This window comes from Mustela putorius, unplaced genomic scaffold (assembly GCF_011764305.1).
Source record: "Mustela putorius furo isolate JIRA1106 unplaced genomic scaffold, ASM1176430v1.1 tig00001130_pilon_pilon_pilon, whole genome shotgun sequence".
NCBI lineage: Eukaryota > Metazoa > Chordata > Mammalia > Carnivora > Mustelidae > Mustela > Mustela putorius.
Window position 1 is genome coordinate 503,214 of NW_025421584.1, and position 26,372 is coordinate 529,585.

The 26,372-nt window shown below is 41.6% G+C and overlaps 1 protein-coding gene and 1 long non-coding RNA gene across 3 annotated transcripts in view; one reads left to right on the forward strand and one right to left on the reverse strand.

Annotated features, from left to right (window-relative positions):
- The window catches only part of ODAD2 (outer dynein arm docking complex subunit 2), a 185,513-nt gene extending 184,337 nt beyond the window's left edge, over nt 1-1,176 (reverse strand). The window contains exon 1 of one of the 2 annotated variants that reach the window (XM_045087408.1): nt 1,116-1,176. The gene's annotated coding sequence lies outside the window, so the exon portion shown is untranslated. Of the gene's footprint in view, nt 1-250; nt 382-1,115 lie in introns of those variants that run through there. The other variant, XM_045087407.1, reaches the window with a different exon arrangement.
- A 111-nt stretch (nt 1,177-1,287) lies between these two features.
- LOC106004373 overlaps nt 1,288-26,372 on the forward strand; it is a 96,971-nt gene continuing 71,886 nt past the window's right edge. Inside the window, exon 1 of the long non-coding RNA XR_006608801.1 lies at nt 1,288-1,453. This is a non-coding gene — a long non-coding RNA (uncharacterized LOC106004373). The remainder of the gene's footprint in view (nt 1,454-26,372) is intronic.

Genomic DNA, 26,372 nt, shown 5'->3' on the forward strand with positions numbered 1-26,372 from the left:
TAATTCCAGAGGTGTTAAAAAATGGTCAGTATAATTCAGGTAAAAATACAAAACACTTTTTATCAAAACGGGTTGTTCCCCGGTTTCTCCCCACGGTCCACCCAGGTGTCCTTTTGGCCCAAGAACCATGGTTGCAACGAAAACATGTGAATACATAGTACATATCTTTCAGGTGCGATTGTTAAAAGTTTAATGATTAACAGGAAAAAAGTTTTTATGCATGTGTTTGCATAAATTGAAAATCACTTACATTCATTTTCTCTACGAATTCTCATTTTCTGTACTAATCAAATCGCTGTAAAGAATTTTTCTTTTTCAAGGGCTAGTGGCAAGCTTCCTGTTATCCTTAATAAAATGAAACCCGTCCGTGAATAATTTCTGTAACATTTGAGCAGAAGCAAACCCGAATTCTTTATGAGGCTCGGGGGAATGTGAGCCTCCACTCTGAGATCTAGAAATGCGGCTGGTAACATGGGCCGGGCGTCAGGGCGCACCCTGGCCTTGCGAGAATGATGAAGCTACAGAAAAAGTGACATTTCAGGAACTGGCATGAAGAGCGCTCTTAATCAAAGTACACTCAGCCCCTATGGGGAAACCCGCGCTGATGGCACCCACCAGGCGGGTGACGAGCGTTAGAACTGAGACTCCGTGTCTAGGGATGAGGGGTGAGGAGGACGGGCAGGAAGGGGCAGGCCACGAAGACGGGACAGCTAGAAGGAGGCACAGGCGCAAGGGCGGAGGAGAAAGGGGAAGAGAGGCAGGGAGTGGACCTGAGAAGCAGAGAGAACGGATAAGGAGGAGATGGGGTGCTGCAGGGGGATCGAGGGTGGGAGGGGGCTCGGGGGCGAAGGAGCAGGACGTGGCCGGGCAGGGGCCAGGTGTCGGCGGGGAGGCAGCGGCTCGGTGCGGGAGGGAAGGAGAAGGCGAGGGGACGGATCTCGGGCCCGAGGGGAAAAAAGCGAAGAGGCGGAGGAGACGCCCCCATCTCTCGAACCACGCGATAGGCTGCAAGCACCCCAGCGCGGGGCGAGCGCGAGCTGCGGGGCCCGGGGCCGCAGGAGCAGCGGCGAGTCCCCCCCCCGGGCGGCCGCCCTGCGCCCACCCGCCGCACTCACCTGCAGCGCCAGGCTCCGCGCCCCCTCCGCGCGCGGCCCGTTGCTAGGACGCCAGGTAAACACCCGGCGGCGCCGCGCGTCGCCGCTCCGCGGAGGGAAGCTCCGAGCCCGCCCACCGCGCCGCGCCCGCCGCGCAGCGGCGCCCAGAGCCCGCCCCGCCCGCAGCCGCGTGCGCCCCGGCCGCCCCGCGCTCCCGCACGCCCCGCCGCCGGCCCGGGGGACGCGCTGCCGCGCGGGGTTCCACCGACGCCCGCAGCCGCTGCTCCCCGCTGGCGCCCCCCTGGGAACCGTGCTTCCGACCTCCTCCTTCCAGGACGCGTCCTGACTCGCGCCACCAGGTGGGAAACGTTTACCTTCGCGAAGGCCCCCCCGCGGCGAGGGGCTTGAGCCGCAGATGAACGCGACGGAAAGCAAATAGCGTTCGGTAGAAACACCGTTTTATGTGCGTCCCCGCGTTTCTGGACAGGGGTTCTGCCGTGTTCCATACGGGGTTCTGTGTACCCTAAACCTTCACTGAGTTCGCAGAGTAACGCAGGGGCTCTCGCCGGACGTCTGGGGCCTCAGTGGGCTCCTCCGGAAAGCACCTGCGGTAGACAGACGCGAGGACTCCCTGCAGAAGCAGAAACTGATCTTCAGGGAAGATCAGGGAACTGACCCGAAATGAGAACGGTTCCCCCTGTTTTTAAATGCCTTTTACCTTTTACCAAGATGGCCTTAGCCTCACCTGTAGACACTTCTCCCAACAAGAGTCCCAGCTCTGAAAAACCAGAAGGGGCAGAAGGAGTGGAAAAAAGAAACTATTTGGAGAAAAAAAATAAATAAAAGCGAGCAAGAACAGTATACTGTCTTCAGGGGTAGAGTGTTTAGAGACGGGTCCTGGATCGTTTAGGGTGTTGGCGTGTTTAAGAACTAGAACTAGATTCTTTTTCTAAAGTCAAAGACACAGATACAAATGATTTTAAGTTATTACATGTTAGGGTATTGTCCTGGCTTAAAAGCAGAGCCTTTGCACAGACACACAGAGAAATGAAATAGATTAGGCTTTTGTTTGGAGTTTTCTTTTTTCTTTTGTTTTCTTTCTTTCTTTTCTTTTTTGTTGTCTTCTTCCTCCTCCTCCTCTTCTTCTTCTTCTTCTTTTTTGAGTGTAAAACTTGTTGGAAGTGGAATCATTTTGCCTAAAGTAGCCTCTGCCTCCAACAAAGCCTAGACTTGCAGTGAATCTGAAGGGAAGATTATATGCTAATAGGTATACAATCTGAAGGGAGCCCTTCCAGAAATGAACAGATGACACTCTGAGACAGCTGCAACACCGTATTTATAGAATGAGGCAGGTCACACATTGGTGAGGGTCAGAATCCACCCTTCAGAGGGTTGCTGAAACAGTCCTGGAGCAGAGAAATTTCTCTGGATGTTTTCTGTCACTTGCACATTTTAACCAGCTGTATTATGTGAGAGAGCATTACTGAGCCCGACGTAGAAATTAGTCAGAGATCTACAAATTCAGGACACCTGACCTTGATTTGCAAAGCTGGAGAAAGCCAGACCCACCAAGATCTGAGTAGCCGTGTCCTCATTTGTCAAATTCAGGCCAGGTGTTATGATCTACCATTGCTTAATCTGATGGCAAAATTTTAATTTATTAATCCTGAGTTGTGCAAGAAGGAAAGATCATGTAATAATATCTGTAGAATTCCCAGCTGGCTTCTTCCAGTTTTACCTTGCCTCGTTGGAGTTCTAAGTGGGCATGCCTCAGTTCTGGAGGCTGTGGACTGCCTAGACCCCAACCACCAACCATCCCCCTCCTCCATGCTCTGGGCTTAAATGACTACTTCTCAGAGAGTGCTGACCACCCAAACTAAAGAAGTCTCCCAGTAGGATTTGTCTTGACTAGTCTGTCTTACTGCCCGTTTGCTATCTCCACAGTAAGCTCCATGAAAGGGACCTTCCTGTCCTGCCTCAAGTCTCCATCTCTAAGATCTAGAAGAGTGACACATGGAAAGAGTAAAATTGGTGAATCCCCTAGACAAAGATCCCTTGCTACCTGGAATTCTTTGTTGAGCCAGGCACGGAAGGGTGAAGCTCGCATTTCCTCAGACATAGTTGATAGAACCCACGGGATGATTCTGAGTGGCTGTGTTCAGGAAAGAGCCTTCAACACCGAGAACCCAGCTAGGGGTTTGCTGCAGCCGAGGACCTCCTGGCACTGCCTTCCTAAAGTTTGGACATGGGACCCAGTTCTGCCCGCTGGAGCTTTACTCCTTTGGACAGAAAGTCTGTCAAGGATTCTGGGAAAGACTGGAGAGTAGTTGGCCCTTCCTGGCAGCTTTTCGTCAGCTACATATGCTCCCTGAGAAACCACCCACCCTGGCTCAGACCAGCTCAACTCCTCTGTAGAGTTCAGGCACAGATTCCGTGTTATAATCTGCAATGGCTGTCATAACAAGGCACCACACACTGGGTGGCTGAAGCCACAGAAATTTGTTGTCTCACAGTTTTGGAGGCTGGAAGTCCAAAATCAAGGTGTGAGCAGGGTTAGCTCCTTCTGAGGGCTGTAAGTGAGGGACCTATTCCAGGCTTCTCTCCTTGGCTTGTAGATGGCCATCTTCATGTCCACATGACTTCTCCCTGTACACCTGTCTCGGTGTGCAAACTTTTTGTAAATTTGCAAATTTTGTAAATCTATATTGGATTAGAGTACACGCTCATTATCTCATTCTAACATAATTCACTCTGTAAAAAGCCTAGTTTCTGGAAGGAGATACTGGGAATTCAACCTATGCATTGTAGGACTTCAGCCTAATTCAACACATAATATTACATAAACAAAAGCAGCTCTCCGGGGCCCATTCTTCTGTGTTGAAGTAGGGCCAACCGGTGTGAAGCAGCCAAGAGAAGCATGTACAGGCCTGCTTGAGTGTCCAGTACCTTAGTCACAAAGAGCCAACACAGGAGCAACTTCATAAGGCTTGTTGGAAAGTACCATCACTTACACTGTACAGTATTAGGGATAAGTCTCATTGAGGGGAAGGATTTTCTCTCCATGGAATTTTTCAAATTTCGACAGAAATTCTGATGACAGAAAATAGTTTGAAGTCTGAGGAAGTCCTAAGGACCAAATTTGCCAGATCCCGCCTTCCATTGTAAAGACCAGCCATCAGACAGCTTCAGTTGTCTTCCTGTGCACAAAGATAGCTCTCAGTGGATCACTTCTGACCAAGGTCCATGGTCTGGAAATGAAATGGCTCTTTCTCCTTAGATTCTCACTTTCTAGACCATCAATTTATTCCATTAATACTTGCTTTTGGCTCCCAACATGTGCCAGGCAGTCTTTTAGCAGATCTAGGGTGTCTAAATTTGGGTGTTGACCAAAAAATAAACAAACAAATAAATAAATAAAAATACTCCATTAAAGTCTATCGAGAATCTGGAATTGAAGGAAGGTCAGTGGCATGGAGCACAGTAAACAGTGGAAGCAGAGTGTAGGGCAGAAGAGGATGAACAGGTGGGCAAGATTACATAAAGTAGGTTTGAAGCCATGACAAAAGAGTTGGCTTTTATTCCAGGAGCAAATGAAAGTTGTTAGGAAGATTTTTTAAAAATTTTTTATTAACATAGAATGTATTATTTGCCCCAGGGGTACAGGTCTGTGAATCATCAGTCTTACACATTTCACAGCACTCACCATAGCACATACCCTCCCCAATGTCCAGAACCCAGCCACCCTATCCATCCCCCAACCCCAAGAAACCCTCAGTTTGTTTCATAAGTTTAAGAGTCTCTTATGATTTGTCTCTGTCCCGATCCCTTCTTGTTTCATTTTCTCCTTCCCTGCCCCTCCACAACCCCCAGCCCTGCCTCTCAAATTCCTCATATCAGAGAGATCATATGATAGTGGTCTTTTTCTGATTGACTCTTTTGTTCAGCATAATACCCTCTAGTTCCATCCATGTGGTTGCAAATGGCAAGGTTTCATTTCCCTTGATGGCTGCATAGTATTCCATTGTATATAATACCACATCTTTATCCAGTCATCTGTTGATGGACATCTAGGTTCTTTCCATTGTTTGGCTATTGTGGACATCGTTTCTATAAACAATGGGGTGCATATGCCCCTTCAGAACCCTACATTTGTATCTTTAGGGTAATACCCAGTAGTGGGATTGCTGGGTCATAGGGTAGCTTTATTTTCAACTTCGTGAGGAACCACCATACTGTTTTCCAGAGTGGCTGTACCAGCTTGCATTCCCACCAGCTGTGTAGGAGGGTTCCCCTTTCTCTGCATCCTCTCCAACACCTGTTGTTTCCTGACTTGTTAATTTTAGCCATTCTGACTGGTGTGAGGTGGTAGTTTTGATTCGTATTTCCCTGATGCCAGGAGATGTGGAACACTTTGTCATGGGTCTCTTGCAAGAAATTTGGTTGTCTTCTTTGCAGGAATGTCTGTTCATGTCCTCTACCCATTTCTTGATTGGATTATTTGTTCTTGGGTTGTTGAGTTTGATAAATTCTTTATAGATTTTGGATACTAGCCCTTTATCTGATAAGTCATTTGCACATATCTTCTCCCATTCTGTCAGTTGTCTTTTCTGGTTTTTTTTTTTTTTTTTGATGTTTTGGTTTTTTTGACTGTTTCCTTTGCTGTGCAAAAGATTTTGATCTTGATGAAGTCCCGATAGTTTATTTTTGCACTTGCTTCCCTTGCCTTTGGCAATGTTTCTAGAAAGAAGTTGTTGCTGCTGAGGTCAAAGAGGTTGCTGCCTGTGTTCTCCTCAAGGATTTTGGTGGATTCCTTTCCCACACTGAGGTCGTTCATCCATTTTGAGTCTTATTATTGTGTGTGGTGTAAGGAAATGGTCCATTTTCATTCTTCTGCATGTGGCTGTCCAATTTCACCAACACCCATTTGTTGAAGAGACTGTTTTTTTTCCACTGGACATTCTTTCCTGCGTTGTTGAAGATTAGTTGATCATAGAGTTAAGGGTCCATTTCTGGGATATCTATTCTGTTACATTGATCTATGTGTCTATTTTTGTGCCAGTACCATACTGTCCTGATGATTACAGCTTTGTCATAGAGCTTGAAGTCTGAAATTTTGATGTCACCAACTTTGGTTTTCTTTATCAGCATTCCTCTGGCTATTTGGGGTCTTTTTTGGTTCCATGTAAATTTTAGGATTATTTGTTCCATTTCTTTGAAAAAAAATGGATGGTATTTTGATAGGGATTGCATTAAATGTGTAGATTGCTTTAGGTAGCATCGACATTTTCACAATATTTATGGAATGTTTTTCCATTGCTTTGGGTCTTCCTCAATTTCTTTCATGAGTACTTTATAGTTTTTTGAGGACAGATTCTTTGCCTCTTTGGTTAGGTTTATTGCTAGGTATCTTATGCTTTGAGGTACAATTCAAATGAGATTGACTCCTTAATTTCTCTTTCTTCTGTCTTGCTGTTGGTATACGGAAATGCACCTGATTTCTGTGCACTGATTTTATATCCTGACACTTTACTGAATTCCTTTATGAGTTCTAGCAATTTTGGAGTGGAGTCTTTTGGGTTTTCCACATAAAGTGTCATATCATCTGCAAAGAGTAAGAATTTGACTTCTTCTTTCCTAATTCAGATGCCTTTTATTTCTTTTTGTTATCTGATCGCCAAGGCTAGGACTTGTAGTACTATGTTGAATTGCAGTGGTGATAGTGGACATCCCTGCTGTATTCCTGACCTTAGGGGAAAACCTCTCAGTTTTTCCCCATTATGAATGATATTCGCTGTGAGTTTTTCGTAGATGGCTTTGATGACATTTGGGTGTGTGCCCTCTATCCCTACTCTCTGAAGAGTTTTGATCAAGAATGGATGCTGTATTTTGTCAAATACTTTTTCAGCATCTATTGAGAGTAGCATATGGTTCTTGTTCTATCCTTTATTAATGTATTGTATCACATTGATTGATTTGTGGATGTTGAACCAACTTTGAGGCCCAGGAATAACTCCCACTTGGTCTTGGTGAATAATCCTTTTTAATGTACTGTTGCATCCAATTGGCTAGTATTTTGGTGAGAATTTTTTGCATCAGTGTTCATCAAGGATATTGGTCTCCTTTTTGATGGGGTCTTTCGTTTTGGGATCAAAGTAATGCTGGCCTCATAAAATGAGTTTAGCAGTTTTCCTTCCATTTCTATTTTTTGGAACAGTTTCAGGAGAATAGGTATTAATTCTTTAAATGTTTGTTAGAATTCCCCTGGGAAGCTGTCTGGCCCTGGGCTTTTGTTTTTTGGGAGATTTTTGATGACTACTTCAATCTCCTTACTGGTTATGGGTCTGTTCAGGTTTTCTGTTTCTTCTTGGTTCAGTTTTGGTAGTTTATATATCTCTGGGAATGCATATATTTCTTCCAAATTGTTAAATTTGCTGGTGTATAGTTGCTCATAATATGTTCTTATAATTGTTTGTATTTCTTTGGTGTTGGTTATGATCTCTCCTCTTTCATTCATGTTTTTTTTTTTTTTAATTTGAGTCCTTTCTCTTTTCTTTTTAATAACTCTGCCAGGGCTTTATCAATCTTATTAAGCATTTCAAAGAAGAAGCTCCTGGTGTCTTTGATCTGTTCTACTGTTCTTTTGGTTTCTATTTCATTGATTTCTGCTCTGATCTTTATTATTTCTCTTCTCCTCTGGGTTTAGGCTTTCTTAGCTGTCCTTTCTCCAGTTCCTTTAGGTATAGGGTTATGTTGTGTACTTGAGACCTTGTTTCATGAGAAAGGCTTGTGTTGGTATATATTTTCCTCTCAGGACTGCCTTTGCTGTGTCCCAAAGATTTTGAACAGTTGTGCTTTTGTTTTCATTTCTTTCCATGAATTGTTTAAATTCTTCTTTAATTTCCTGATTGATCCATTCATTCTTTAGTGGGATGCTCTTTAGCCTCCATGTGTTTGAATTATTTCCAACTTTCCTCTTGTGATTGAGTTCTAGTTTCCAAGCTTTGTGGTCTGAAAATATGCAGGGAATGATCCCAGTCTTTTGGTACTGGTTGAGATCGATATTTGACCCAGATTGTGATTTGTTCTGGAGAATGTTCCATATGCACTAGAGAAGAATGTTTATTCTGTTGCTTTGGGATGGAATGTTCTGAATATATCTGTGATGTCCATCTGTTCCAGTGTGCCATTTAAAGCCTTATTTCCTTGTTGGTCTTTTGCTTAGATGAACTGTCCAATTCAGTGAGGGGAGTGTTAAAGTCCCCTACTATTATTATGTTATTAATTACTATAATTAATTATTGATGTGTTTCTTTGATTTTGTCATTACTTGGTTTATATAGTTGGCAGCTCCCATGTTAGGGGCATAGATATTTACAATTGTTAGGTCTTCTTGTTGGACAAACCCTTTAAGTATGATACAGTGTCCTTCCTCATCTCTTATTATAGTCTTTGGCTTAAAATCTAATTTACCTGATATAAAGATTGCTGCCTCAGCTTTCTGTTAATGTCCATTAGAATGGTAAATGGTTTTTGACTCCCTCACTTTAAATCTGGAGGTGTCTTTGGGTCTAAAGTGAGTTCCTTGTAGACAGCATACCAATGGGTCTTCTTTATTTAGCCATTCTGATACCCTGTGTCTTTTGATTGAGGCATGTAGCCCATTAATATTCAAGGTAACTATTGAACAATATGAATTTAGCGCCCTTGTATTGCCTGTAAAGTGACTGTTACTGTAGATTGTCTCTGTTCTTTTCTGGTGTATTACTTTTAGGCTCTCTCTTTGCTTAGAGGACCCCTTTCAGTATTTCCTGTAGGGCTGGTTTGGTGTTTGCAAATTCTTTTAGTTTATGTTTGTCCTGAAAACTTTTTATCTCTCCTATTTTCAGTGGCAACCTAACTGGATATAGTATTCTTGGCTGTATATTTTTCCCCATTTAGTGCTCTGAATATATCATGCCAGTCCTTTCTGGCCTGACAGATCTCTGTGGATATGTCGGCTGCCAATCTAATATTTCTACCACTGTGATTTACAGACCTCTTGTCCCAAGCTGCTTTCAGGATTTTCACTAAGACTTGTAAGTTTTACTATTAGATGACAGGATGTGGACCTCTCTCTATTGATTTTGATAGGGGTTCTCTGTGCTTCCTGGACTTTGATGCTTGTTCCCTTTGCTGAATCAGGGAAATTCTCTGCTATAATTTGTTCCAATATGCCTTCTTCCCCCCCCTCTCTCTTTCATCTTTTTTGAGATCCCAATTGTAATATTGTTTTTTCTTATGGTATCACTTATCTCTCAAATTATCCCTATGTGGTCCAGCACTTGTTTGTCTCTTTTTTGCTGTGCTTCTTTATTCTCTATCATTGCGTCTTCTATATCACTAATTCTCTCTTCTGCCTCATTTATCCTAACAGTGAGAGCCTCTATTTTTTTATTGTACCTTATTAATAGCTTTTTAAAAATCTTAACTTGATTAGATTTTAGTTCTTTTGTTTCTCCAGAAAGGAATTTTATTTCTCCAGAAAGGGATTCTCTGATACCTTCCATGCTTTTTTTGAGCCCAGCTAGCACCTTGATAATCATCATTCTGAACTCTAGTTCTGACATAGTAGTAATGTCCGTATTGATTAGGTCCCTAGCCATTGGTCCTGCCTCTTGTTCTTTTTTTTTTTGTGTGGTGAATTTTTCCACATTGTCATTTTATCCAAATAAGAATAGATGAATGAGAGAACAGAATACTAAAAGAATGGCAAAGACCCAGAAAATTATATGCTAACCAAATCAGAAGAGACCTGAAACCAGGGGTAGAAGTGGAGGGGGGGGATAAAAAATAAATATAAATATATATTAAACTGTTGAATACAACAGAGATACCCACTTGCTTTTGGGTGTATTCTGGCTTCTTAGAAGAAACTACCTCCCAAAATTTTAAAGAAAGAAAAACATATATATACAAAAATAAGGGTAAACACGATGAAGGGATGGAATATGACTGTAAAGATGAAAATTAAAGGGGCACCTGGGTGGCTCAGAGGGTTAAGCCTCTGCCTTTGGATCAGGTCATGGTCTCAAGGTCCTGGGTTCGAGCTCTGCATCAGGCTCTCTGCTCAGCAGGGAGCCTGCTTCCCCCTTTCTCTCTGCCTGCCTCTCTCTCTGCCTACCTGTGATCTCTCTCTCTCTCTCTGTCTTTCAAATAAATAAATAAATAAAATCTTAAAGATGAAAATTAAAGATGATTTCAAAAAAAGGAATTGATAAGTTGGTTGGAAAAGGGGAAAAAAAAAAAAGAGGAGAGAATGTGATCAGGCTGGAGACCAGAACAAAGCCATGCACTAGTTTTAGGGTACATTTTGATCTATGAGAATAAATTGTATTCCAAAATTTTAAAGAAAAAAACCTATATGTATACAAAAAATAAGATTAAATACAATGAATGGATAAAACATGACTATAACAATGAAAATTTAAAGAGATTTTTAAAAAAATTTATTGATAAGATAAAATAGCTAAAAATGTTAAAAGAGGAAAGAGGAAAAGTAAAAAAAAATAGAATAAGAAAAAAATAAAATTAAATAATTTTAACTTTGAAAAACTAAAGGATCATGGGAAAAAAGTCATGAAATCTATGCATTGCTTTCCCCTAAATCTGGAGTTCCCAGTTCTCATTGATTGGTGAACTTGATCTTGGCTGGATGTTCTTGCTGATCTTCTGGGTTCTGTTGCTGTGATTCTCAAATGTCTTTGCCTGAGGTGGAATTGCACTGCCCTTGCCAGGGGTCAGGCTAAGTAATCTGCTCAGGTTTGCTCTCATAGCTTTTTTTACCTGAATGCTTTCTATACCACTTTGGAGGACAGGAATGAAGATGGCGGCCTCCCAGTCTCTGGCCTAGAGGAGCCGAGACCTTGGCCCCCATTCCTCAGTGCACCCTCGGAGAAAAGCAGTCAATTTCTCCTGTCTCCTTGGTCTCTGGCTGCACTCCGTGCTCACCCAGCCTGTGACCAAGCGTTTCTATCTCTGGCGCATGGCCTTGTTTGGAGTCTCCAAACCCAGCACATCCCTGCCGTGCCACTCCTCCCATGGGAGGAAGGTGAGTCTTCCTGGCTTTACTACTTGTGGAGTCCCTGCTCAAAGAGCAGTGGCTAGACTGTGCCCTCGGTCATGGTTTAAGGCAACCCTGAGCTGAGAGCCTGTCCTCAGTTCCATCTCTGCTGCTGGCTTCCCCCTTCCAATACCTGGGGGCCCTGCCACAATAAGGCACCCCTGGTCTTTCTGTGACCCCATGGGTCCTGAGACCACACTGTCCCCCCAAGGGCTCCACCCCCACTTAGCCTCTGGAGTGATGTTCCTCCATGGGGCAGACTTCTCAAAGTTCTGATTCTGTGCTCTGCTTTCCACTGCTTGCTGGGACCAACCCCTACCCCTGCAGTCTCTCTTTCCACCTATTGCCTTAGATTCACATCTCCACACACCCTACCTTCCAGAAAGTGGTTGATTTTCTATTCCTAGAATTGCTGCTCTTCTTCACTTCTATCTCCTGTTGCGTTTGTAGGTGTTCAGAATGGTTTGATAACTATCTAGCTGAACTTCTGGAACCTAATGATATTTTAGTCTCCTACTCCTCTGCCATCTTGCTTCCTCTCCCTGTAGTTCCTATTTTTAATGTTAAGTTAAAACAGATGCAATCCCCTGCCTAGAATAGGAGGATCTAGAGCGACTTCAAAATTTTCTTTTGTCTCCTCCATTTGCCCACATTTCCAATTCCTAGAGGATTTAAAAAAATATTTTTACTAACATAAAATGTATTATTTGTCTCAGGGGTACAGGTCTGTGATTCATCAGCTTTACACAATTCACAGCACTCAGCATTGCACATACCCTCCCCAATGTCCATCACCCAGCCTCCCCATCCCTCACACTCGCCTCCCCTCCAGTAACCCTCAGTTTGTTTCCTGAGATTAAGAGTCTCCTATGGTTTGTCTCCCTCTCTGGTTTCATCTTGTTTCATTTTTCCCTCCGTTCCCTATGATCCTCTAGCTTGTTTCTCAAATTCCTCATATCATTGGGATCATGTGATAATTGTTATTGGGGGATTTTAAGCAGGGTGTGACATGATCTGATTTGTGTTGTTAGCCATTCTGGCTATGTTGTGGAAGTAGGCTCTTAAAGTACCAGAGTTGAAGCCAAGAGACTATCAATCAGCCGTGTTGGGTCAAGTTCCCCAGGAGACAGACTCCAAGATGGAGAAATGCATGTGAACCATTTAGTGAGGAAAATGTGCAGGGAAATAAAGGCTGTGGGATTGGATGAGAGCAGCTGAATTGTAGCAGGGAGCTCTGGAGCTGGGGTGGTCCTGCAGAGTTTTTTCCATTCCAGGGGGCTGGACCTCTGTATTCCCACAGCAGCCCTTTGTTACTGGCCAGTCACTGGATTCAGGTTTTCAGCCCTTAAGTTAAGAGCTGTCTGCTGCAAACAATCCCCAGCAGGGGAGGACAAGCATGCCCTGGCCCTGGAGGAGTGGGATGGGGCTTAGGGTCTGGAGAGTCCACAGCACGCACTACGGTCCACCTCTTGCACAGGTGAGATTCACTGGCATTATGCAGTACATCTGGGAGCAGCTTCTCCGGGATTCTGGTGGGCTGCTTTCCCTGGGGAAACTTAACAAAAGGGAGAAATGAGAAAATTGCAGCCCCTGTCTGTGCAGCTGGTCTCGCAGCTACAACAGATACTCATCATCTCCCCTTCTCTTCTGCCTGTGCCAGATACCCCTCACCCTTCAGCAGGGCCTTGCTGATCTGGATGGCTTACCTGGTGGGTGATCGCTAGCTCTCCCTGCTAAGAGATCTGAGCCATTGGCATCAGCCCTTGTCCCGTGGTGGCTATTTTATTTGTGCCATTAGCATCAAAATTGGGCAAGGAAGTACCAAGCCATCCACAGGTGGACCACCCAAGTTCCAAACACATCCTTCCCTTACCCCACAGCAGCCCTGAGTCTTCCTATCCATCATGGTCGGTTGCTCTGACTGGGGTCATGCCTCCTTTACTTGCCTATTGGTCTCTTGCACAAAGTCATAAAGTTACCATGAGTTAAAGTTTAAGATTTACTTATTTATTTTAGAGAGATCCCAAGCAGGGGGAGGGGCAGAGAGAGAGAGAGAATCTCAAAAGACTCCCTAGTGAACAGGGAGCCCAAGATGGGGCTTGATCCCATGATCCTGAGATCATCACCTGTGCTGAAATCTAGACTCAGATGCTTAACCAACTGAGCCACCCAGGTGCCTCCCAAAAGCTAAAGTTTAATGTCCATTGCTAGAACATCCCCCCCCCCCCCCAGGAACCAGGACTTCTGAATGTACTGAGTCCAGCTCTGGAGTGACAGGAAGCACAAATTCCCCCAAGTGCTGGGTAAACATGGCCACTCCTCCTTCCCTCTCTGAATTCTAGAATCCATGCATTTGACCTCTGTGGGTCACCGTCCCATATCACGGCTGTTGATTTAGGGTATGCACTTCAGTATGGAGGACAGCACCCCATCCTTTTGAAGTATTCTCCAAAAGGCCACGTAGTTGTTCTGTTGGAATAGTTGTCCAAAGCCACTTTGGAGATTTTATGTGCTCTTCTACTGAACATATGGAGGCTGGAAGACCATCTCTAAGAAGAGATTTAGCAGAAGGCAGCAGGGATGGAGGCTCTGTGGGCCGGACAAAGATTTCCCTCTTGCTGTTGCTGTGTCTCCACTCTGTTAACAGCACGCACTGACACTAAACCTTTCACACCACACCTTCCTGGGAAGACTACCCAGGCCCTGGTGAGAGGTTGGGTACATTGGATTCCTTCCATTTTGAAGGGGGCAGAAAGAGTCCTCCTTACAAGGATCAGTACATACTCCAAATAGGGATTTGCCTTCCCTGCCTTGGCCAGAACCACAGTGCCTCAACCAGAACCACAATCAAAATGCCTCCATCATCAACATGGTGGTCCACACAACATTGCCTTGGAACAGGGGACTCGTTTGAGAGCAACAGAGAGGCAACAATAGGTTTATCACTGTGAAAGCCATTGCTCTCACCATGAACTGCATGACCTGGAGGCAGCCATCCTGATAGGATAGCGATGTGACCTGCTGACATTCCAACGAAGGTGCCAGTATGGCACAGCACCTCGAGGGGTCAGGTTTCCATCCTCCAGAATGTGGTTTATGCACTAAGTTAACAATCGACATGTAGCGCTGTTTTCTCTAGTAGCTGGAATTCTAGTTGTGCAAACCAAGGAGTGAACTTTCTCACCATAACCATCAAGGACCTACTTGTGGAGCTTGGGCTTCCCATTCCCACAGCCTTGGCATCTGCCAGTTAGAAGCCCTAGTTCTCATGGTGGGGAATTGCTTGCCTCAGGGAATACAGGGTGCCATTGAACTTGAAGCTGTGACTACCACCTGGCCACTTTGGGTCCTCATGCCAGTGAACCAATTAGAACAAAAATAAAAAGCAGGGACTTAATTATACTAGTTGGGTCATTGCTTGACCATAATTACTTCGGGGGCTAGGATGCTACCTTCACGAAGGAGAATGTTTATACCCCAGAGGACAAGGGTCTTGGCTCTTGGTACTTGGGCAGCTTTTAGTACCCCCATGGGTTGCAGTAGCTATGAATTGGAAATCATGCAACCACGGTCACATAAGACAACTAAGGGCTCAGAAGTAGAGGTCTGGGTCATCCCACCAGGCAAGCATCTCAGATCAGCCAAGGTGATAGCCATGGGACACTTGGAGTGCATGGTCAGCTTCTTGTTTCTACCCTATATTTTCTATTTCTTACCTGTAGTCCCACTCTAGCCCTTGAGGTGAGAAAGAAGAGGGAAGAGGCCAAGGAACCTTCAAAATTATCTCCCTGTCAGAAGCTAGCTTTGCATCCTCTGCATGAAGTCTAAACTGCCTCTTTCACTAGTGAGAGTTTTTCTCGGCTCTTCAAGAACCATAGACTGTTGGTGTCTTTCCCCTAGGGTGTTGCTCCCTCTCAGAACAAGTGTCTCCATTCTGGTTGTAGCTTCGGGAATCTAGCATTTCATACGTCTGTCTGCTGAGGTCTCATAGCTGTGGTTCCGCCTCTAGCCGAGTATTTCCGTCACCACACTCACATTATTTGCCAAAAAACTCGGGAAGTGCAGCTCAGTCCATCACAAGAGAAGTTTCCTCCACTCTGCTGCACTACCCAGCCTGTCTCTCACCTGCAGTCTTGTCCACTGTGTCCCCACATCCAGCTGCACGGGGCAAAGGATACAAGTTAGATCTCTAAGTGGTTTCCTTAAAGTCCTTTTCTCCCTCTCTGACTTGGGGTTGGGGGCAGGTGAATAGAGAAGAGATGGCCAGGACGACTCTCTCCGAAAAGCCCCTTCCTGGAAATCCACTCATTTCCCTTCTATAACTTCAGTGTGGGTGAGTCAGGTAATTGACTTTCCAGTTAGAGCCTTTACCATTTTACTTCTTGGCCTAGTTCCTCACTCTGGATCAATTGTCTATTATATCTTGAATCCCAATGTCTTGAATTAGTGAAACAGTTTTAACATATTATTTCTTAGGTATATGTACAGATTGTGGATGGTTACACAGCAGATCAATAATATACTTTGCCTTAAAAGGCGAGGAGGAATTAATCATTCTTTATTTATATACCTCTTTATCTTTTGATATAGTATGATGAACCTGTGTTCCTGTAGTAAAAAATCAGAATCATAAGAAACAACATAGGGCATAGAAGTAAATTCAAAATACATATACATACAAATCAATATTAGCCATTATTTTTCATATGTCAAATAACAACGTGTAATAATTATTTCATATATATCAAACAAAAGGACTTAGATTCTAAAGTAAAATTGTAGGATTGCCTTAAACATTCTGAAGCAACTTCATGGAGGAAAGGTGTTTTCGTTAATTTTTATCTTGTATTTACATGTGATGTAGTTGATTGACCTTTTGACTAGAAAATTTGAGGGCGAACATAAAATGACAGGGGAATCTCAAATCAAATTTGGGGGGATAAGGGAGAAGCAGGTTATAGCTTCAGTACTGTCAAAAAGAAAAAGAATAAACCTAGAGAGGCACATTCTCTTCTCAGTTTGGTCGACACCTCTAGAAATGATGAAAGCGGTCTATAGAATTAATTACCCCTATGTGCCATGTCACTAGCTTCCCAGGCAAACGTGTGCTTTATGTACCTCCCGAAAGCACACTAAGATCCATTGGGGACAGAGGAAGGGAGAGTAGGTAAAAAAAAAAAAAAAAAGTGAAACATGGAAACAAAATGTGGATAATGGAAAGCAGAGGAGTTGGAATGGCTTAGGAAAGAGGAAAAAGTGAAACCTAGTAGTCTGAAAGGGTCAAAGCCAATAAAAATAAAACATTTGCAAATAACAGACCCCGAAAAGACTCCGAACTAGGTAGCATCTCCGAAGTTGCAGAGTGGACTGAAAAGAGGAAGGCGGCTTGAAAGGCTTGGTGGAGTAGCCGGACCCCCGTATCCTTTTCCCCAATAGAAAGAGTCATAAGTCAGGGCTCCAGGAGCAGCCAAGAACTAAGTACAGATGGGCGCGCTGAATGCTGAGGCCATCTCTTCTCTTAGCCCCTTCTCCTGGCCGCCTTCCTCACAAGGGCGACCAGATCAGGCACAAGAACCGAGACTGACCAGCCTGATGACAAAAATCTACAGGCGTTGGCATTTAGGTGTCCTTACAGGCAAATGCGCAGGTGCTGAAGTAGGGAAAGTATGTAGGTGGCGGGGGGCAGGAGAGATGGGGAGAGAGTTCTACCCTCCTTCAGAGTAAAGAGTCACTAAAAATTTCTATAAGAAGAAAAACCAAGAAATAGCAGTTTAAACATGTTCTTTAGAAATCTGGGAATACTGGGCAGTACCAAAGACAAGTAAACGTTGTTGCCTATCACTGTGATTTTAAAGCAAATCACAATCAGGAGCTAATCAGCTTGTCAAGAAGAACCAGGGCCATCCGCTTGGTAGAAAGCTGATTCTCCATCTTCCAGGCTAGGCCAGTGATCACCCAGACTTAGAGACCTCCAGTGCTGATGAACACAGACCGTCAGAGGAGGTAAAGCTTCTGTGACAGTTGACAGTTGCCACCATAATGCCACATAACAGGTCACCCCAGAACTCAGTGGTCTACAGGTATTCTACTCACGCTCACAGCTGCAGGTTCAGTGGTATTTGGCTGGTCCAGGCTGAGCCTAACTGGCTCTGCCTCAGGCCACCTGCTTCTGGTCTCGATGTCAGGCTGTGAACCTGTAGGTCTAATTCTGGAACCCAGGCCGAGGAACAGTGGCTGCCTATTGCATGTTCTTGTCCCGGTGAATCACTTCCATGGACATTCCAAGTCTCTGACTACTTCATATCAAACGGATAGCCTGTTGACCCAATCAAGTCACAAGGCCAAGCACAAAGTCAACGGGCCGGCAGCTGTTACCTTCCCAGTATGAAACTGTAGCAAGGGTTGTATAAATGACGTAGTCCAGCAGAGTGAAGACATCACTGGAACTATCCAATCTGCCAGAACACCAACTTTACTTCTCACTCATTGTCCATCAAATGTATTCTAACTTTCGTCTTCATTCTCTTTATGTTATCAAGGTGGTGCAGTCACCTGTGATATCTCGGCTGCAAAACCAGAATTAATGGTTAATTGTTCTGATGCGCTTCTTTATTTTGGGGCAGTTATTCTAAACCTTTTTAATGTTTATGTAATTTTATTTCAAATCTTTCCTTTTTAACCTAAGCTCTCTCTCTTATGTGAGTAAGAATACAGAATCCTGTAGAAGTTGTTTAATCCCATTTTATGTCATGGAGCCCTTGGTCCCTTTTCTGGATTAAAAAAAAAAAAAAAACAAAAAAAACAGAAATTGAGAGCAAAGTAGACTGGAATGTAGGGAAGGTTATTTGATATAGAAAATATGTAGTCTAGCCAAGAAGTGATTACTCCAGAAATCCTCATGGAGAATAAAGGATTTAATGTGCGACTTGATATTTTGGAAAAACAAACTGAGGATTAATAATATCCGGGTGATGTCTCCCAAAAACACCAAAGGAAACAGCGAAGACGTCTTAAAAGAATGGCTTCCAGATGCCTAGTAAATCATGTGTCCCTAACAAACGAGAACATGGCTGAGGGAGGATATTACTTATTTTGAAAAGATACGCATTCTTTGGGTAACTAGTAGCATTTTGCACTTCGAATTTGTAATATTATGAAAGAGATAGAAGCCAAGAGCATCATCCTTTTCAAATAATGAAATGGTGGATAAATTATTTACAGCAAAAATCAGTTTTGCCATTCAGTGTGATTTGTTTGTTAGGAAAATAAATAAATCAGGGTTTTATGGTGAGGCGATCTGTCTATTTCATTGACTGGCCTATATCTCAAAGTCCTGTGAAATGGGAGAGGATGATTGAAAAGACAAAGTTAGAATAAGAAAACCAGGCTGGTGCCTTGCACATAGGTACATTTTCAGATCCGTAAGTTAGACTCTGGAATCTGGAAATTGATTTTTACAAACGGTCTACACCCCCATACTCTCTGGAAAAAGCTCATGTGTTCCCAGTTCGGAAACCACTTAGTTCATAGATAGAGCTCCCCAAATTTCTAATGCCCTTTGAGGTCTTAAATCGTTTCCTCTGATACACTCCAGTATGGATTCGCAGCAATCAAAATGTGCCAGAACCTATTAGCTTTCAGAGTTGGTATGATGAAGAGCATTTAGTAAGGTCACAGGCTTTGGTTTTTCATACTGAAATCTTCTTTCAATTTTCTCTGTGTTTATCTTATCCCGGTAATATTACCAGGCAAGTGTTTGTGTTTGACCTGTTTTTCTCTGCATCTTGTCACTGAATTGAAGACAACAGAAACAGCAACAGCAGCAGGAAAAAGAAACCAATGTCTAGGGACCACAAACATTGTAATCAGATATTACAAAAAGGAAGTAAGAATGTGTGCATTCTCTCTGAGGGATATTGCAGTTAACCAATTACATTTCCTATAGAGGATATTAAGCACAAATGGACCATCTCCCAATTTCTATGGACATTAAGTGCTTGAAGTACAAAAAAAAAAAAATTCTAAATGAACCAAATTAATCTTCTATTTCCTTCCTAACTGGCAAATTTGTTGAAAGTAGGAGGCAGAAGCATAGATTAATAAACCACATGCAATATATTGTCAGTTGTCATTTGAAGGAGCTGCTTTTTCCTCTGTCATACTAATTACCCAAGTGTTGCAATAACATCACAGGAACACTTGGGGATTAGGAAAGCCACGATGCTTTCCCTTTGCAGAAGTGTCTGTTGCCTTCGCTTCTGTAAACTTACTCTGACTTAGTTAAGTTTAGGTTCCAGTGTGAGAAACAAAGACTCTCAAAAACACTGGCTTACAGAAGGCAAATTTATGACAGCACGTCTGGAGTGAGCGGTGAGGGCCCGAGCAGTAGCTCTCCTCTGCGGAGTCCTGAGCGGCAGGCTCCCCCCTCATCATGCAGGGCCCACAAGTCCAAGATCGGCTCCATCGGCAGCCATCTTGACGGCATTCCAGCCGCAGGAAGGAGGAAAGGGGGAGGAAAAGGGGCAAGGGGCACATGCTGGCTTGCTCTTAAGGAAACTGCCACACTGCAGTTCTACTTAAGCTCATCCGCCCAAGTTAATCATATGGAAAATTTTGCCTTTGACCTTTTGAAGCTTTCTCAATAGGTACATAGAAATTTAAATTTGTTACATATTTTTTTCTTTCTTTCTTTTTTTAAAGATTTTATTTATTTATTTGACAGGCAGAGATCACAGGTAGGCAGAGTGACAGGCAGAGAGAGAGGGGGAAGCAGGCTCCCTGCTGAGCAGAGAGCCCGAAGTGGGGCTCGATCCCAGGACCCTGGGACCATGACCCGAGCTGAAGGCAGAGGCTTTAACCCACTGAGCTACCCCTGTTACATATTTTTTCTTAAGGTTTTACTCTTATCATTATGAAATGACCCTGTTTTTCTCTAGTAATGATTTTTATGTGATTTTTATGCAATTCTGGTTGCATCCAGACTTTGAATATGAAATCCCTTTCCTTCCATCTCCAGTACACTCTTTTTAGATCTTCCCTTAGGGAAGGTCTGCTAACGCGTAGCTCCCCTCAGTTTTTGATGGCCTGAGAATATCCCCATTTGGCTTCATGCAGCAAAGATTTTTTTCTAAAAATAGAGCTCTAGGTTCAAAATAGTTTTCCCTTTGCACATTGAATATACTGTTCCTCTGTCTCCTGGCTTCTTTTGTTGTCATCAGGGAATCAAAGTCAATTTGTTACCTCTTGGCAGTTAATATGTCTCGTTTAAATATCTTCTTTTTGGGCACCTGGATGGTTCAGTTGATTAAGCATCTGACTCTTGATTTCAGCTCAAGTCATGATCTCAGGGTTCTGATCTCAGCCCTCTGCGTCAGGCTCCATGCTGGGCGTGGAACTTGCTTGGGATGCGAGTCTCTCTCTCTCCCTCTGCCCTTCCTGGCCCTGCCTCTTTCCCTCTTAAAAAATAAAATAAAATAAAGATCTTAAATATATTGCAAAATATTCACCGTGGTAAGCGCAGTTAGCATTTGTCACCACACAAAGTTATAACAATATTAGTGACTGTGTTCCTTATACCATACTTTTTGTCCTTGTGACTTATTTCTTTTATAACTGGCGATTTGTACTTCTTATTCCCACCTATTTTGCATATTACTCTACCTCCCTTACCTTCTGGCAACCACCAGTTTTCTGTATTTATGAGTCTCTTTTTCCTTTTGTTTTGATCTTCTCTGTTTCTTTTGTTGATTCAACATATAAGTGAAATTGTATAGGATTATGTTTGACTTATTTCACTTAACGTAATACCCTCTTGGTCCAACCATGTCACAAGTGGCAAGATTTCATTCCTTTTTAAAGGCTTAGTAATATTCCATTGTTTGTATATAACATATCTTTGTTATACATTTATCAACATATAAGTTGCTTCCATATTTTGACTATTGTAAATAATGCTGCGAAGAACATAGGGATGCTTATAGCTTTTCAGTAATTAGTGTTTCCATTTTCTTTGGGTAAATACCCAGAAGTGGAATTACTGGATTATATGGTAGTTCTGCTTTTAATTTTTTAAGGAATCTCCATACAGTTTTTCATAGAGGTTGCATCAATTTACATTCCCCCCCCAACAGTGGACAAGGGTTCCCTTTTCTACATCCTTGCCAATAATTGTTATTTCTTGTCTTTTTTATTCTAGTCATTCTAACAGGTGCAGTGTGGTATCTTGTTTGTGGTTTTGATTTACATTTCCCTAATGATTAATGATGCTGAGCATCTTTTCATGTGTCTGTTGGCCATGTGTACATCTTTGTTGGAAAATGTCTTTTCTGGTTCTCCACCCACTGTTTTAATCAGATTGATTTTTAATCAGATTGTTTTAATCAGGGGTTCTTTAAACATTTTGGACATTAAACCCTTATTGCATATATCATTTGCAAATATCTTTTAAAAATATTTATTTATTTATTTATTTATTTATTTATTTGAGAGAGAGAGAGAGAGAGTGATAGAGCACAAACAGGGGAGTGGCAGGCAAAGGGAAAGAGAGAAGCAGGCTCCTCACTGAGCAAGGAGCCCAACGCAGAGCTTGATTCCAGGACCCTGGGATCGTAACCTGAGCTGAAGGCACATGCTTAACCCACTGAGCCACCCATGCACCCCTCATTTGCAAATATCTTCTCCTATTCAGTATATTGCCTTTTTGTTTCGTAGATGGTTTCCTTCACTGTGCAAAACCTTTTTATTTTGATGCAGTCCCAATAGTTTTTTTTTTTTTTAAGATTTTATTTATTTATTTGTCAGAGAGAATGAGCACAGGCAGAGGCAGAGGGAGAAGCAGGCCCCCTGCTGAGCAAAGAGTCCGATGTGGGACTCGATCCCAGGATACTGGGATCATGACCTGAGTGGAAGGCAGCTGCTTAACCAACTGAGCCACCCAGGCATCTCGCAGTCCCAATAGTTTATTTTTACTTTTGTTTCTCTTGCTTAGCTATAAAAACAGTGCTAAGACCAATACCTGAGAGTTTACTGTCTGTGTTTCCTTTTAGAAATTTTATGGCTTTAGGTCTTTCATTTAGGTCTTTAGTCCATTTTAAGTTTCTTTTTATGCATGGTATAAGAAAGTGGGTTAGTTTCATTTTTCTGAATGTAACTCTCAGTTTTCCCAGCATCAGTTATTGAAGAGACTGTCTTTCTCCATTATATATTTCCCCCTCCTTCATTGTAAATTAATTGACCATGTAATTGTGGATTTATTTCTGGGCTTTTTTATTCCATGGACTATGTATCTGATTTTGTGCCAGGACCATAATGTCTTGAATACGATAGCTTTGTAATATAGTTTCAATTCTGGGATTTTGATATGACCTTCTTTGTTCCTCTTAATATTGCTTTGGTTATTTGAAGTTTGTGGTTGCATACAAATTTTAGGAATATTTGTTCTAGTTCTGTGAAAAATGCTACTGTTATTATGATAGGGATTGTATTGGTCTGTAGATTGTTTTGGATAATATGGACATTTTTTTTAAAAACTAGATTCCACACCCAGTGTGTAGCCTAGTGTGGGGCTTGAACTCATGACCCTGAGATCCACACCTGAGCTGAGATCAAGAGCCAGACTCTTAAACCGACTGAGCCACCCAAGCACCCAGGTAGTATGGACATTTTAACAATATTGATTCATTCTGTCCATGAGCATGATGTATCTTTTAATTTATTTTTGTCATCTTTAATTTCTTTCATCAATGTCTTACAGTTTTCAGAATGTATGTCTTTCATCTACTGTTTAAATTTATTCCTAGGTATTTTATTCTTTTCGGATACAATTGTAAAGGGGATTATTTTCCTAATTTCTCTTTCTGATAGTTTATTATTAGTATAAGAAAAGCAGAAGATTCCTGAATATTAATTTATCCTAAACTTTACTGAATTCATGTATTCTTTTTTTTAATAGTTTTAAAAATATTTTATTTATTTATTTGCCTCTGTAGGCACAGAGGCAGGCAGAGAGAGAGGAGGAAGCAGGCTCCCTGATTAGCAGAGAGCCCCATGCAGGGCTCAATCCCAGGACCCTGGGATCATGACCTGAGCTGAAGGCAGAGGCTTAACCCACTGAGCCACCCAGGCACCCCATGAATTCATCTATTCTAATAGTTTTTTAAAGAGTCCTTGGGGTTTTCTATGTATAGTATCAGGTCATCTGCAAATATTGACAGTTTTAATTCTTCCTTACCTGTTTGGATGCCTTTTCTTTCTTTTTCTTGTCTGACTGTTGTGGCTAGGACTTCCAGAACTACATTGAATAAAAGTGATGAAAGTGGTCATCCTTGTCTTGTTCCCTATCTTAGGGGAAAACTCTCTTTTTCACCATTAAGTATAATGTTATCTGTGGTGTCATGTATGGCCTTTACTATGTTGATGTATGTTTCTTCTTTATGTACTTTGTTGAGAGTTTTTATGATGGGTGGATGTTGAATTTTGCCAGATGCTTTTTCTGTATCTATTGAGATAATAATATGATTTTTTTATTCTTCATTTTGTTAATGTGGTGTATCACAATGATTGATTTGTGGATATTGCACCATCTCGGCATCCCTGGAATAAATCTTACTTGGATGTGGTAAATGATCCTTTTAATGTATTTTTGAATTCAGTTTATTAATATTTGGTTGAGGATTTTTCTATCTGTGTTCATCAAGGGTATTGGTATTCAGTTTTTCATGTGCAGTAATGTCTTCATCTGGTTTTGGTAATGCTGCCCTTGTAGAATGGATTTGGAAGAATTCTGTCCTCTTCAATTTTTTTGCGATAGTTTGAGACAGAGAGGTATTAACTCTTACTTCACTCATGTATGATAGAATTTACCTGTGAAGCCATTTGGTCCTGGAGTTGTTTGCTGAGAGTTTTTTGATTTCCAGTTCAGTTTTGTTACTAGTAATCGGTCTGTCAGATTTTCCATTATTTCCTAATTCAGACTTGGAAGATTGCATATTTTTGGGAATTTATGATTTTATTCTAGATTGCCCAATATTTGGCATATAATTTTTTGTAGTTGTCTCTGTATTTCTGTGGTGTCAGTTTAACTTCTCCCCTTTCAGTTCTGATTTTATTTCAGTTCTCTCTATTTCTTATTGAGTCTGGCTTAAGATTTATAAATTTTGTTTCTCTTTTCTAAGAACTAGCTCTTAGCTTCATTGACCTTTTCTTTTGTATTTTTTAAGTCTCTTTTTCATTTATTCCTACTCTGATCTTTATTATTTCCTACCTTTTACTAACTTTGGGCTTTTCTGTTTTCCTTCTTCTAGTTCCTTTAAGTGTAAAGTTTGTTTGTTTATTTGAGACTTTTCCTTATGTAGGCCTGTATTATAATAAACTTCTCTCTTAGAACTGCTTTTGCTTTATCCCAAAGATATAGAACCATTGTTTTCATATTAATTCCTCTCCATGTATTTTTTTTTTACTTTTTCTTTGATTTTTTTCATTGATCTATTTGTTGTTTAATGGCTAATGTTTATTGTTCCATGTGTTTGTGTTTTTTCTAGTTTTTTTTCTTGTAATTGATTTCTAGTTTCATACCATTGTGGTTGGAAAATATACTTGATATGATTTCAGCCTTCTTTTCTTAATTACATTTTATTATTATTAATTTTTTATTTGAGAGATAAAATGAGAAAGAGAGCATAAGAAGGGGGAGGGTCAGAGGGAGAAACTGACTCCCTGCTGAGCATGGAGCCTGATCTGGACTCAATCCTGGGACTCCCAGATCACCATCTGAGCCAGAGACAGTTGCTTAACCAACTGAGCTACCCAGACACCCTGACTTCAGTCTTCTGAAATTTCAGACTTGTTTTGTGGTTTAACATGTGATCTATTCTGGAGAATGTTCCATGTGCACTTGAGAAGAATGTATAATCTACTTGCTGTTCTTGTCTGGAATGTTCTGTATATATCTGTTAAGTTCATCTGCCCTAATGTGTCATTCAAAACCACTTTTTCTTTATGGATTTTCTGTCTGTATGATCTATCCATTGATGTAAGAGAAGTGTTAAAGCCCCCTATCCTTACTGTCAATTCTGCTATGTCTGTTAATATTGGCTTTATTTATTTAGGTAATCCAATTTTGGGTGCATCTGTTATATCCCCTTGTAGGATTGATTGCTCATTCATCGTTATGTAATGCCCTTCTTTGTCTCCCGTAATAGTTTTTGCTTTAAAGTCCATTTCATCTGATCTAAGCACTGCTATGTCAGCTTTCCTTTTTCACCTCCATTTTCATGGAATATCTTTTTCTGTCCCTTCACTTTCAGTCTATATTTGTCTTTAGGTCTGAAATGAATCTCTTGTAGGCAGAATTAGAAGGGTCGGTCTCTCTCTCTCTCTCTCTCTCTCTTTAAATCCATTTAGTCACCCTGTGTCCTTTAATTGGAGCCTTTAATCCATGAATATACTGATAAATATGTACTTGCTACATATTATTTGTTCATTTTTTTGTAATTCTTTTGTAATTTCTTTCTCTCTTGCTCTCTTCTGTTGTGATATAATAACTTTATTGTTGTGTATGTATTTCTTTTTCTTTATTTTTTTGTGTATTATATGTTTTTGGATTGAAGTTCCTATTAACGTCTTATATTTATAGCAGTCTATGTTAAGTTGAAGGTTCCTTAAGTTTGAACACAGTCTAAAAGCACCAAATTTTACTCCATATCCCATGATTTGTGTATATATCATAACTTACACGTTTTTATTTCGTATAACCTTTGATGAGTTTCTTTATAATTGATTGTACTACTTGTATCTTTTGACCTTCATACTAGCTTTAAACATGACCTTACTGTATGTTTGCTTTACCAGTGTAATTTTTTCCTTTCATAGTTTTCTTCTAGTTCTGGCCTTTTTTTCCCCCCCACTTAGAGAAGTCCCTATAACCTTTCTGGTAAAACTAGTTTGGTAGTCATGTTTAACTTGTTTGCCTGGGAAACTTTATCTTTCCTTTGATTCCAAATAATAATCCTAATAGGTAGAGTATACTTGACAATAGGTTTTTTCCCTTTAACTCTTTCTGACCTGCAGACTTTCTGCAGAATTAGCTAATGGCCTTATAGGATTTCCCTTGTACATAACTGTTAGCTTTTCTCTTACTGCTTTTATGATTCCTTCTTTAATTATTGCCATTTTAATTATTA